General features: G+C 50.9%; 1 protein-coding gene across 3 annotated transcripts in view; it reads right to left on the reverse strand.

Moving 5' to 3' along the window:
- Positions 1–14,330, reverse strand: part of Acsl6 (acyl-CoA synthetase long chain family member 6) — a 64,971-nt gene that overhangs the window by 45,666 nt on the left and 4,975 nt on the right. The window contains exon 1 of one of the 3 annotated variants that reach the window (XM_023713079.1): positions 2,517–2,777. The exons of the other annotated variants lie outside the window; for them this stretch is intronic. The gene's annotated coding sequence lies outside the window, so the exon portion shown is untranslated. Of the gene's footprint in view, positions 1–2,516; positions 2,778–14,330 lie in introns of those variants that run through there. 3 annotated transcript variants of the gene reach the window in all.

A 14,330-nucleotide genomic window follows, 5' to 3' on the forward strand; every position in this document is an offset into this window, starting at 1 on the left:
CCATCCATCCATCCATCCATCCATCCTTCCTTCTTTCCATCCATCCACCCATCCATCTATCCCCCATCCATTCATCTATCCACTCACCTATCCATCCATCCATCCACCCATCCATCCATCCATCCATCCATCCACCCATCTGGTCCTTGGCCAGCCAGCAGACCCTCACATGGCCCTTTCTGTCACCTACTTCAATATTAGGCCTCTTCTCAGTTCCATGGGAGGAGACATGAAGGACAGAGGGCAGTGTAGCCCAGGCTGTGGTCAGATGTGGCAAGCCAGAGGAAGTGCCTCTTTCAGGTATGGTGGGTCAGGGCAGGCTCCTGACAGGAAGCAATACTGATGCTGAGATATAGGATAAAGAGGAATGGGGGCCCAGCAGAGACAAGTAGACACAAAGGCTGGAGTTGTAAGAGTGTATGGAATATTCAGGAAATTGAATATTCTGTTCAGATAACAAAGTTTTAGGCCCGTGAAATCCTGTATGAAGGTCAGCACCGTAAGTGTGAGGCTGGCCCCTGGGATATGCTGAGCTTTATGAGGTTGCTGTATTAATTAGCACAGCCCTCAGAAGGAAAAGTGGAACTTGCCTAAACTTCCTGAATGCCTGATGCCTGGGAAGCCCTTTCCTGTGAGTGGCACGGTGCAATCCTCAGAGCTCCCTGCACTCTGTATGGTGGATGGAGGCACAGGCCAGCAGACCTGGACACGGGGATCAGCACACAGGGCTGCTCATCCAGCACCCTTAGCAGGTGGGCTTCCTCCTGGCCCCACATCAGGAACTTGCCACCTCCTCTTGGAGAGGTCTTTTCTTCCCCCCTGGGCAATGGAGAGCAGTTGGCAGAGAACTTGGCTATCAGGCAAGGTTCCCACCCCCAACGAAGCATCTGTAGTAGCTACAGCTGCTCTGGCCCCAAGACCGGGCCTATCCCTCTACTTGGCTGGGCAGTGACCAGAAGATCTATCTCTCTACTTGGCTGGGCAGTGACCAGAAGATCTATATTCTTCTAGGATCACTGCTCTTCTCAGACTGCTGAACCAGTGAGGTTCGACTGCATATTTACCCCGAGGTTCCCTTCAGACTGGGCGCTGCTGCAGGGCACAGCTGCGAGTCCAGGTCCTCTGAGGACACGGGCCTTGGAGTCTGCCCACATCACCAAGCCCTTGGCCTGTGAGAGGTCTGGGAGTTGAGTCTCTCTCACTGTTCATGGGGCCTTGGCCTCCTTTGACCTCTCTGTCAACTTGGGGTGGTGCTAGGTGGTCCCTGGGGTTCTAGCCATGGTTGCCTTCTTCTGTGCCCTAGGAACCTCTCTGGGTTACGGCAGCCATGGGCTGGGGGCGGACAGCACCCAAGGGATCAGTGGTGCTGGCGTTGCCAAGTGAGTGGCTGGGAATGTTTGTAAATATTCACCTGGCAGGAGCAACCAGCATGCTCGGCAAGAACTCGCCTCCTCCTCCTGCCCTCCTGGCATTGCCTGTGCCTTTTCCCTAGGCACAGAACCAAGTGGCACCACAGGCTGAAGGCGTTGGGACCCCACGCCCATGTCCTCGGCTGGATGGGGGGCATAGAGGCTGGATAGCGGAAGCCACAGCCCTTGTGATCCAGGATGGGGAGACAGGAAGAAGGACCCTGAGGGAAGCAGGGTGGCCCAGAAATGTGGCCCCTGCAAGGGTCCTGGGGCCACTGGCTTAGCTGCACGAGACCTTATGGGAGCATCATCTCAACCCAGCACTCCAGGCCTGCTGCCCCCCTGGCCATGTGGCTCCGGGAGAGAGCCACACTTCCTGCACACCTCCCCCACCATGCCCTGCCACCCCAGGCCCAGGCCTTATCTAGCCAGCACCAAGGGCAGCTGAGACCCCCAAAACCAGCCTTTCACAGGGCTCCCTGCTCTAACCACAGGGTACTCCGAGCCAATTTTTTCCTGCTACGTGGATATATGTGATAAGGTCCTGTTACTGCACCCAAACATGACCTAGCTCTCTGTGTCCCAAGTCCATGCACATCAGCCTGGCACCAAGCCCCTCTATGCCCCTCAGGGTCTTCCCTTTCCCAGGAGCCACCCAGCTGCCCTCTGTGGGTTCTGGGCTGCCAACTTACACCTGGGTTCTGGGTCCCTACGAACTTCCCAGGGTTCAGGAAATAGCGCAGATACACAAGCCGAGACACCAAATGGCCAAAGAACCCCCTCAATGCGCAGGAAAGAGCTCCAAAAAGAAAATGTCAGCCTCTCCTAGGGCCCAGGGACTTCTACAAATAAGCTTGAGGAGGCACCTAATGGGAGATTCTGGTACTGGACTCAGAAGGGTCCACTCTTGATAGCTGTGTGGCCTTGGGCAGGTCACAGGCACCTTGGGGCCTCCACTCAGTCAGGCTCCTGGACAGAGAGAGGGCAAAGCTAGGCATGTAAGGAAGCACTTGGTAGGTAATGGTCAGCTGAAGTCATTGTTCCCTCTATCCGCCAGACAGAGGGGCTCAAAGACAACTTGCCAAAGCAGATTCATTCACCCCCTACCTTTCCAGCGGGATCCTGGCACTGAGGAGGTGGCCGAGCTGGTCCCACTAGAACCAGCCTCCCTTTATAGGGCCTGTGGGGCCCAGGGAAAGAGGTTACCACATCTCGATCAGAGCACAAAAGTGGAGAAGGCCCTGCCCCTGGGGACAGCCGGTAGCAACAGCTGCTGCTCTGAGAAGCAGGCTGGTGGGAGAGGTGTTAGCCTGGCCGCGGGACTCCCTGGTGGCTGCAGGAGCAGGTCTGGCAGCTCTGCGAGGAGCCACGGCCCTCTCAAGGCCCCAGATGGCCCCCCTTCACCCGAACAGGGGGCGGGGCGGGGCTGGCTCCGATCAACTTGGAGTCAGGCAACCCAGCCTTAACCCTCTGACTGCCAGTTTGCCAGGGTCTTGACAAGTGCCCCTCATCCCCCATCCCGCCTCTTCTCCAATCCTGGAGGGGAGCTTGCCTCCTGAGGCAGCTCTGAGACACTCATCAGAGATCAGGGCTCCAGCCGCGGCCGAGTGGACTCATGAAGCCCAGCACTGGAGGGGTGGGAAGGAGTGGGGCGGGGGGGGGGGCATCTTTGGCGCTGAGGGCGTGGTGCCATCTACCAGGGACTGCTCTCCAGTGTCACCTGGATGCCATGCCCCCTGCTCACCCCTGTGATGTCACAACCCCTCTGCCTGGAGGAAGGAACCAGAGTGGTCTCAGACAGCATCTTCTCAGGATATTCTGGGGAATGGAGACGCTGCAGAAGACGGAGATGGTGACTTGCCTCCTCTGTAAGGCCCTAAGGCCCAGGGCACCATGTCAGCCCCTTCCTAAAGCCTGTGCTGAACTTGCCTAGGGAGACCCTGGAGCCAGAAGCCACACTCTCTCCTGCTGAAACCAACCCTGAGCACTGAAGTGCACCACTTCTTCTGAGAGGCCCCAGGGTCTCCCAGGGACAGCCTCTCTCCTCCCAAGACGGCCTCCACGGGGTGGGGGGAGGGCAAGGGCCGCTTGTGTAGCTCCTTCATCCCAACTCCCAAGCCTCTTCATTCCCACCTCCCTGGCTAACATGTGGCTGGGCACACAGTAGGCACAGCTGCAAACTGCTGGTGAAGAAAAGGCAAATCCGGGCCACGGGACCCCAACCGCACGCCTCCGGGCACTGCCCATTCTGTCCCGACTGGGCCACTTTGTCCACCCAAATGCAACTCACTTCTGCTGCAGCTTGACCGGCTCAGGGCTTGGTCCTGTGTTCCAGGCTCCCTGCTGAGAGCCATTTGCCAACCTGCCCAGCAACTCTAGAGCCCTCGGTAGGCAACACCTTCTCTGGGATTGACTCTGCTACCACTCACCCCGTCATGTAATCTCAGGCAAGTCACAGAGGAGCTTCCTAACTCAATAGTTTTCTCCCAGGACTTAGCCCCAGGAACTCCCACTCCACCCTGATTAAAACCACAGATAGGGCTGGTGAGATAGCTCAGTGGTCTAAAGCACCTACTTAAAAAAAACAAGCTTAGGGCTGGAGAGATGGCTCAGTGGTCTAAAGCACCTACTTGAAACAAGCTTGGCAAAGCACAGGGACCGCGGTTCAATCCCCCCGCACCACATGCCAGCCAGCCCCGCCCCCTGGTGGGCTGAGCTGGCCACACACACACACACACACACACAAATAAATAAATAAATAAAAACCACAGATAACTGAGGATCTACCTTTGGCTCACAAAGCCCTTTCCCTTTCCTTCTTGGCAGAACCCACATTGTATTCAAAGATGTCTTCCCAGGGCTGGACAAATAGCTCAGAGGATTAAAGCACCTGCAAGCAGGTGCAGGGGCCAGGGGTTTGATCCTAGGGCCTGCCCTGCCATGCCGGCCCCACCCCCAGGGTGTGCTGAGTCAGCAATTGAGACTGGGCGTGGTGGTGCACGCCTGTAATCCCAGCTCTTGGGAGGCTGTAAACAGGCAGATCACTGTGAGTCCGATCTAGTAGTGAGACCCTGAACACCTTATAGACCCTTCCCTAAAAAATACAAAACAAACAACAACAATAACAAAAATCCCAAAGATATCGTCCCTTAAATATTTCAGAATCTCCTTTAATCCCACTCAGGAACCTCTGGAGAAGGAAATTCAGAGCCCACAACTAAGGAGCTACTTGGTGGCAAACCACATCGGGTGCCAGAGCCTGGAGCCAGAGACAGCTCTGCTCCAGGAAGTGTGTAGCCCGGTTGCCAGTTGCTAGGTAGGAGACGCACAGTCTCCGCCATCACCCTTGTGCTGCCCTGACCTGTGCTGCACCCACCCAGACCACACTGGGCCCACAACCACCATCCACACAGGGCTTTTCACTGCATCCACTCCAAGAGGGGCTTTCTGTTTTCCTCCTGGGTTTTAATTAGATTCACAGAACTCCAGACCTCAGACGACTCAGGCAGAGATGGGGCCAAGGGCCTCCCTGACTCGGGAATTGGCAGGAGAGCCCCGCTGCATACCCCTTGAGAGAACGGCCCACAACACAGGGTTGCCAAGTTACACGGTGTCTCACCTGCCTCCCCAAGGAGCCCCACAGTAGCTCTGAGGTTGAATAAAGTCCCCCGAAGGTGGAAAGGCCCAACTAAGGTCTGCAGTGGCTGCCGCCAGACAAGCCCCATTATGGGTTAGCAACCTTCATCAGCTGTGCCCCCATCCTTACATCAGGACCCCCATAGCCTCACTCACCCCAAGTCCTGGCCAGGGAACAAGGACCCACATTCCTGACCACAGGCTCAGGAAGCCAGGCTCAAAAACACTTTCAGAATTCAAAACTACAAACAACCTTGAAATGTAGAGGAACAAAGAGAAACATTGTCTATTTGTAAGATAAAAAATTGTCCTTACCATGAATCAGGCAAAGCAAAATTCTCAGCCCAAAGAGGGACAGCAGGCAAAACAATTGTTGTAGGCCGCTGAATTAGTTAAAAATATTATAGATAGTCAGACAGGGTTGGGCCCTCAGGGAGACAGCACGGAAGACAAGATACCTTGCAACTGTGAGACAGATGGATGCCCCAGCTGAGGGCCAGACTTAAAGACCAAAGATGGAACAAACGCTTACCTCCCTAAAGATGAGCGTCTGGGATTGATCATCACCTTGAAAGAGCCAGCAGGAGTCACTAACCAGCCCCCAACAGGAAGGGCCCCCAACAGGAAGGGCCCCGTTCCTTATTCCTGCCCACTTGCCATGTGCCTTTGCTGCCCTACTTGATCCCAACGTAGTCAGTGTGGCTGAGCGGTTGTGCCTGTAGCCTGATTGGCTGGCCATTGCTTCATCCCGCCTCACGTGGCAGTCCTCACGTGTTCCACCTCAGACCTGCCTCACTGCATGGTTTCGCTCTATAAAAATCCCTAGAAAGGGCAGATTCCCTGGGAAACCCACTTGGGTCCCCCTTCTGTCTCTCTCTCAGGTAGGAGCTTTCTTTCCCCCAATAAATATATTCTGCTTTTTTTTTTTTTTTTTTTTTTTGCGGAACCGGGGATTGAACTCAGGCCCTTGCATATCTTGCTCTTAACCTCTATTTGGTCTAAAAGTTCATTCTTCAGTTTTAGAGAACACAAATTTACACCGGGCACCTTTCAGGTTGGCGTTGCCTTCCCCTATATCATTTGGAGGTCATCCACTGAGATCACTGGATGGAGGTATCTCACAGTCAGTCTCTTACTCCTTAAGAGTGCGTCATTAAACACTGGACCAAGTTTGACCATTACATGCTGAAAAAGAGCCGTTTAATATTTTTCTGCACATGTACATGGCCTACCTAATCCCTAGAGCCAAAATGGAATGCAAAGAGAAGTATTAATTTTTAATTATTTTACAACTAAAATATATTGTAAAAAAGAACAAAAATGGTTCATAAGGTCTTCTGTTCAGATTTCGTTTGCATCCAGAGATAGTCATTGTTATTCTAGTTCTGAAATGTAGATGTGAGCGGCTGGAGAACCGTGCAGCTCAGGCACCCAAGGCATTCACTATCCCAGAGCCTAAGGCTGCGCCTTCCCACCCTTTGGAGCCTGAGGACGAGGCAGCCTTCATCGCAGCCTCGCCCACCCTTAGTGAAGGTTCCCCTTTTCTAATCTAGAGGGTGGGACTCCCAGACCAGCTGTGTTGTAATCCAGTCCTCTATAGGGCTACACCCAGCCTTAGCTGAGTTTATGCAAGCTCCTCAAGGGTAATATCCTTTAAAGAGGAAAAAAAGACAATTTGGAACTTCATGCACGTTTTTCCTTTCAGTGACCTAAAACAGATAAAGCCAGATCTTGGAAAATTTTAGATGACCCTGATAAGTGCATTGATATCTTTAGAGGATTCACTCAGACCTATAAGCTAGAATGGAAGGATGTAATGTTAATCTTAAACCAAACATTGACTTCTAATGAGAGACAAACAGCATCACAAGCTCCTATTATATTTGGAGATAAATATTATATTGTTAACTTTAAACAGCCAAAAGATAGACATCCAATGGAACTATCTGTTCCAACTAGAGCCTAAGCAAAGAGCTCCTACCCAAGACCTGCTGGCCTAACAGCCAGGCAAGAGATTGGAAAAGACATTTTCAAGGGTACATTCATAGATCAAGGAGATAGCTCAGTAGGATAAGAACTTGCCTGGATAGTGCAAGGTCCTGAGTTCTATCCCGGGAACTGCAAAAACAACAACAACAGAAAAAGATGTATTTTTGAAAGTCTAAGAACTAAAACCAAGCCTTCTAGTTTTAAATTTTCAACTATTTTTCAAGAGAAAGATTAAAAAAAAAATCTGTTTTCTTAGAACAGTTAATAGAGGTACTGGTAAGACACACTTCCCTAAATCCTAATTCACTTTTTTTTTTTCTTTTGGTGGAACCTGGGATCAAACTCAGGCCCTTGTGCTTGCCAGGGAAGCACTTATTCTCCTGAGCCATCTCCCCAGCCCATAAAGGTCATTTGTGTGCTTTTTTTTTTTTTTTTTTCGGTACTGGGAATTGAACTCAAGACCTTCCTCTTGCCAGGCAAGCAAATATTCTACTGAGCTATTTCCCCAGCCTTAGATCCTAATTCCATAGTGGGCCAAATTACTCTTTCTGATAAATTCATTACTCAGTAAACTACAGATATTAAAAAAGAGCTACAAAAGATAGCTTTTGCTCTAAATAACGCACTTGATTCTTTAATAAAAACTGCTTCCTTAGTGTCCTTTAATTAGGGCTGGGAGAAAACCAGGGAGACAAAACAGATCAAAAATGACTACCGCTGGGGAGATTGCTTAGTGGAATAAGCGCTTCCCTGGCAAACGCAAGGGCCTGAGTTCAATCCCCGATAAAAAAAAAAAAAAAAAAAAAGGCTGCTTTTGTTGCGGCCTCAAAGCAAACCCTAAGTCTGATTCTCTGGGCTTCAAGAAGAGCTCAGTGATGAGGTTCATCTGCTACTGCTGTTAAAAGCTGGGCCACTGTAAGAGGGTCTGCCTGAAGAGGCCCCCAAGCCATGCCCTGACTGCCAAGGCAGCCGCTGAAAGTGAGGCCGCACTCTGAGGCGAGGCAGAGCTCAGCCAGCCTCCCAGGTGGTCGGGTAGGACTGAAGGGCGCTGGGCCTGCCTCCTCCTCCAGCCGGACTGTTACCTCCACCTGCCATCTCCACAAGAAGCCCTGAGTAATCGTGACTAGAGGAAAGAGAACCCCAGCCTACTGCTGGAAATTGGCACAGGTCTCTTTGTCCTTCTCCAACTCTGACCTTCCTTCCAGTCATCATACCTCAGTAAAATAGACTTTAAGCTGTAACTGAAATAACTTTTTCTTCACTCATTCCTTTTAGCTATGCCTGAAAGCCCAGCTCTTACCCTGGAGAGATTTCTCCTAAATACTTACTGTAATATATATTCAGGTTGCAAGCTAATCAAAATGATGTTGACACTGGTTTTTACAATTGTAATAATATTGTTATTCATGTACAAAGACTTAAAAAGTATTTCATTGGTCAAAACAGATCCCTAAGGACAGATAAAGTCCTGTCAAGGGAAGAAAAAGTCTAAAAAACACTGGGTGCACAGTGCCCAACAGCTTTGGGTCTATAGATGGAAGCAGCCCTTGTCTCTGGTACATGAAACTCAGAGCACCTGTGTTAAAAAAGTCCCTTGGTAGAGCCCCTTGCTTACATTCAAGAGCTATATCCAAACATTCTGTGAATTTCTAAATCTCAAGTTTAAAAGCAAAGACTGTAAGTTGTGAATTCAAAAACATACAAGTACAAAATAAAATCCTTGCTGATGTCACTGTGTTCTCACAAGGTATAAACAGGAAAAGCCTGCCAAACTATACTTACATTACTTAAAACCATTGACAGTAAAAATAATGTATTAATCTGATTTTTGTAAGTCCTCAAAAATACAGGGATAATTATAACTAAATCTAGAGGAACTTATACCAAAATGTCAGACTCCATCATAAATAAAGGGGTTTAAAAGCCAGTGGGTTACAACTACTATTCTTTAAAAAAGGGTGTCTAAACTCACCTGTCAGCTCTAATGTTCATGCTTTGATTATGCCTGCTCTGATTTCTCAGAAAATTTGTTCTAGAAGATGCCAAAATCTAGGTAATCATGTAAGTAAAAACCTATAACAAATATGCTAGTTTACTTTTAGATTCCTTTTACTGGGATCCACTAGATGTTGTCTAGGGAAAGATTATGTGGTATCTATTAAGGCCTTAACTAACTATATGCAGTGCCTACGTCCACAGGGCATGTGCTGCTGGGGGTGGGGGGCAGCCATCTGACACGAGCTGCAGAAGTTAGAAGGGTCTGCAGGAATGAATTTGCCTCAGTTGATAGGAACTGCTCAGAAAGTGCTTCACAATGGAGAGGATGCAGAATGGAAAGACAGAAAAAAGAAGAGTCCAAAGTTGCTGGAGAGCGGGAAAAAAGTGTTTGTGATACATCCAGAGGAAGTTTCAGATTGGTGAGGTTGTGGGTCTCTGCCTCTCAGCCCCAGGGAATCCGTGTTAATGGCCAATGTAGGGGAAAAGCCTGTCAAGCCTTTGGATAGATGTCAATGTAGATTGCCAGTAGTTATCCAGCCGGTGGCCCCACTTGCAGGCTGGAGAGAGCTCAGTGTTTCCCAAAGGACCTACAAAAGTTCTGAGTAGTCTTAAAAATGGTTATTACATTTCTGATCCTTCTGCTAATGTCTCAATGGCTGTTCAAGATATTAGATAACAGATCAATGGTACGTTAGACATGGAGGTTTCCTAGACCTTGTCCTTATCATCTTTATGGGAAGACATTACTGGCTCCTCTTGGTGGAAATCTTTGGTGACTGTATTCATAATTATCCCACTGATGTTTTTCTTCTTTTTATGTATTTAGTACAGGGTCTATAGAGTCTCACTACATAGATTAGACTCATTGTGATCCTCCTGTTTTCAGCCTCTCAAGTGCTGGGATTACAGGCGTGTGCACCACCATGCCCAATCTCAACACTGTCTCTGCATTCCCCGGGGGGTGGGGCCAGGACAGAAGCTGGGGGATCAAACCCCGGTCCCTGTTCTCTGCCTAAGCAAGCGCTTTAGTCCGCTGAGCTATCTGGCTGGCCCTCCATTGATGTTATTAGTTCGCCCAGGCATACTTAACTGTTTCTTTGGCCTTGTCCTCTCCAGACTCAAAGCTATATGTTTACACAAGATAAAAATGCCTGCTGTCTATCGAGGACCTTTATATAGAATCTCTGGAGAGCATCTCTGACTGCCGATTCACAACTACGATCCCTTTTAGTCTGAAGAAGCCTGAGTGCTTATTGCCCATGATTCCTTCATGGCGGTTTGGGTTACTTCTTCAGAAGGGGAAACGTTGTAGGTAGCTGAATTGGATAGAAATATTACAGGTAGTCAGACAGGGCCAGGCCCTCAAGGAGACAGCACAGGAGTCACTAACCCAGCCCCCAACAGGAAGAGACCCTGTCCCGTATTCATGCCCACTTGCTACGTGACTCGCTTCCCCATTTGATCCTGGATTTAATCAATTTTAGCTGAGCAATGGTGCTTGTAATCTCATTGGTTGACCATAGTTTTGTCCCACCTCATGCCCATCTAAGTGCGTTCTCATGTCTTCTCCACCTCCTTAGACCCACCCCACCACATGGTTTTTCTCTAGAAAAGTCCCTGGAAGAAATAGCTTCCCAGGGACCACCAGCTTGGCGCCCCCCCCCCCCGCTTCCTTCTCTTGGACAGGAGCTTTCTTTCCCCCAATAAATATATTCTGCTCATAACCTCCATTTGTTCCTAAAATTCATTCTTCAGTTTTAGAGAACACTAACTCATCCCAGGTACCTTTTAGGTTGGGAGATCACTTTTCCCCTATATCATTTGGAGGCCATCCACCGGAGATCATTTTTCTTCATGTGTCATTTGGAGGTTCCCTGTATCACCACCACACTTCATGGTTTTGCTCCATAAAAATTCCTGGGGGGGGGGCTAGAAACAGCAGATTCCCAGGATAACCCATTCAGGTTCCCCTTCTGTCCTTCTCTCGAACAGAAGCTTTCTTTCCCCCAATAAATATATTCTGCCTCTGCCTCTGCTTGTTCCTAAAATTCATTTTTGGTTTTAGAGAACACAACCCATCCCAGGTACCATTCAGGTTGGGAGTTTCATTCTCCTACATCACAATGACAGCAGATCCTTTGGAAACAGGTACAGGGTTCAATGATCAAGACTGGTGAAGTAGATAAGCCAGGGTGTCACTGTCCTTCCTTCCACCCTGAGCCCTGGGACAGCAGGCAGAACCCAGAGAGTACCAGCAAGGCCCATGAAGACCACGGAGGCAAAGGGACACTGCCTGACAGGCTTTACTGTACAAGACACTGAATCTTTTTTATCTTTTTTTTTGTGTGTGTGGTGGAACCAGGGATTGAACTCAGGCCCTTGCATTTGCCAGGCAAGCATTTATTCTACTGAGCTATCTCTCCGGCTCAAGAAACTGAATCTTGAGGCTATAACATGATCCTTTTCCTTCCCAGATGTGTGTGCATTCATACTGCCTGGATCGCGGTCCTAGTAATAGCGATCCATTTCCACCACTTGCCCAAACTGAGGACACACCATAATTTTTATGTCCTCCAGGTTCAAACTCTATAAAGTACACTGATGGCTCCTGTGGGACCATGGTCTCAAGAGGCCCACTACAGGTGACCACGCACAGGTGGGTCAGAGGTCACTCCTCCAGCTAGGAGGGGGCTCCCTGAGATGGGAAGGGTCCTGACAAGATATGGATAGGAATGCAGAGGTGGCAGAGGAAGAGAGGAGTTTGCTTGCCTGCTTGTCCACTTAGCAGCGCTACTGGCCTGCGGGGGACATCAGTTCAGCGAAGAATAGACTAAAGACAGAATCTCAGACGCATCCTCAGGAAGCAAGAGCAAGGACGGGAGGAGAGCAGGGTGGGAAGCGGGAGGAGCTGGCTGGGCAGGGTGGCCTGAGCAGCCTGTAAGTCACAGGTCTGTAAGTGCCTGTAGCTGTGGCCCTGGAGGCCTCCAACAGCAGGGGGGGGCACAGGTCTAGCTGCACCGAGGACCAGAGCAGGAAGCCCAAGCTGGCAGGACGGCAGGTAGCCGCACAAGGCACAATACTCAAGTTGGTACCTACCACATATACGGGCTCCCCTTCTAAGTCACAGTGCACAGGCCAGTGGCACCCACAGGGAGGGCAGGGCAGGGGAGGGGAGGGGAGGGGAGGGGAGGCTTCCCTCTGGGATGCCAAAGTGCCCCAGGCACGCGCTTGCCTGGGCCCCTGCTAAAGGGCACGTGTTGCTGTCCTCTGGAGCTTGAGGGGCTCCTTGTCCACTGGGCCAGGTGTGGGTATGTGCATGTTTGTGTGCATTAGACAGTGAGCAAAAACAGTTTTGTTTTTGGTTATGGGTACATTTTCTGGCAAATTTTTAAAAAATTAAAATAGTTTCATTTTCTGGCAAGTTCAGCAAGTAGTTCTATTTTCTTGCTGCTCCATCTTCTTGATGCAATTTATCTTCTACATGCCACAGGAAGAAGAAACAAATCTGAATGTCCCCCAGTTAGCAGAAGTTGGCGCTGGCCGACAGCAATCTGTCACCTCCCGAGTCCCTGCTGCAGGTCAGGGCTTCGGAGCTGCGGCACAGAAAGCTGCCGGCGCGAACGGCGCCGCCCAGAGCCCAGCCCCGGCTGGCCTGGGAGAGCAGCACAGGGTTAAAGGCCGGCTCCAGCGCCCAGCCTGAAGCCCGCCCGCCCGCCCGCCCGCCGGCCCCGCAGGAGCACCGGGAAGCCAGGCCTCCTTTTCAAGGCCGGAATGAATGGGGAATATGCAAATGACTGCTCGGGGAGGGCAGGGGCTGGCCTGCATCACTCCACTCCCGCTTGTCACATGAAAGGGTTTGCACTCCTGCTGCTGGCTCCGGAGCCCCGCCAGACTGGGGCTGTTCTCACCAGAAAACAAAAATGTCTTTCAGACCAAAGCCAAAGGAGGCCCCAGCTGGCAGGGGAAGGCCACTGGCCGCTGTTCGCGATGACCTACTGAGAACCCTTGTCGCTTGAATTCTCACTTATCACCTTGTACAGAGGACCCAGCACCTCATGCGAGGGAGCAGAGGCCTCTGCAGCGCTGGGAAGAGCACTGGAGAGGGGGTGGGGGGTCTGAGGAGCGCACTTCCGAGGCTTTGTCCTGGTCGGAAGAGTAATGGCGGAGACTGAGCTAGCAAACCTCTCCTGCATAATGAAACTTCAGGAATTCCCACGGCGGTCATGGTGAACGTGAAAAGAAATGGGAAGAGAAACTTCTGGCAGTCAGACCTGTCTACGCAGAGGGTTTTTAAGAATGGAGACCATGGCTGGGCGTGGTGGTGCACACCTGTAATCCTAGCACTTGGGAGGCTGAGGCAGGAGGGTTGTTTCACACTCAAGGCCAGCTTGGGCCACACAGTGAGTTCAAGCCCAGCCTGAGCCGCACAGTGAGATTGTCTCAGAAATACACATACACAAAAAGGAATGGCGAGTATGTGCATCTTCCGCCTGGTGCCCGCAAGGCTGTGGCTTCGAGTGGCCTTGAGCTTGCCAAGGGCTTCTGTGCACAGCAGTGTGTGGGGGCTGGAGCTTCTAGGACCCCGCGCCCCCACCCCCAGGCTCAGGCGACTTCTTCGACAGAGCCATCACCGCAAGGTAAGACTTCAGGCGTTTTCAGACTTTGAGACTGGAAGCCCCAATCAGTGCTTTTCTCATAGCCCAGGGTTATCAAAAGCTGTCCTTTAACTGCAGTACAAATCTTGTACTCAACAATCACGATGCCATGCCTACTGTGAGCACCAGGACGCAATGACACAGCAAGACCCTTGAATCTGAGGTCACAGCTGGGACAAGGCCACTTAGGAACTGGCTTTGAGCCAGCAGGAGGGTTGCCGGGTGCTGCGCAGATCTCCACAATCCCAGAGAGCAGGCTCTGCCAGCCTTGCGGCCCTGCTCTGATGGCCAGGCACTCACTGCCACCTCCCTCTTCAGGCCTTCCTGCTTTTAGCTGGCCACACAGCAGGCCCACAAAGCTGAAATGCCAAACATGTGTCTGGAGAGTTCAAGGAGCCGTTGAGGGAAGAGAACCAAGAGCAGAAGAGGAGGAAGAGGAGGTGGAGGAGAGATCAGCACAGACCTAGGGAAGTGGGCTTCACTCCTACCAGTGTGATCTGGTCTGTGGCAGAGGTCAAGACACCAGCTTCGAAATCCTCCACCAGCCCATGGCTGAGGGAAGCCCTGCCTTCCCTGAGACCCAGCAGGTGGGGGTGGGGGTGGGGGAGGGTGGATGGGGGAGGCTCTTTGAAAGCGGAAACAG

The sequence above is a fragment of the Octodon degus genome, unplaced genomic scaffold, assembly GCF_000260255.1.
Source record: "Octodon degus isolate 3935 unplaced genomic scaffold, OctDeg1.0 scaffold00029, whole genome shotgun sequence".
Taxonomy (NCBI): Eukaryota; Metazoa; Chordata; class Mammalia; order Rodentia; family Octodontidae; genus Octodon; species Octodon degus.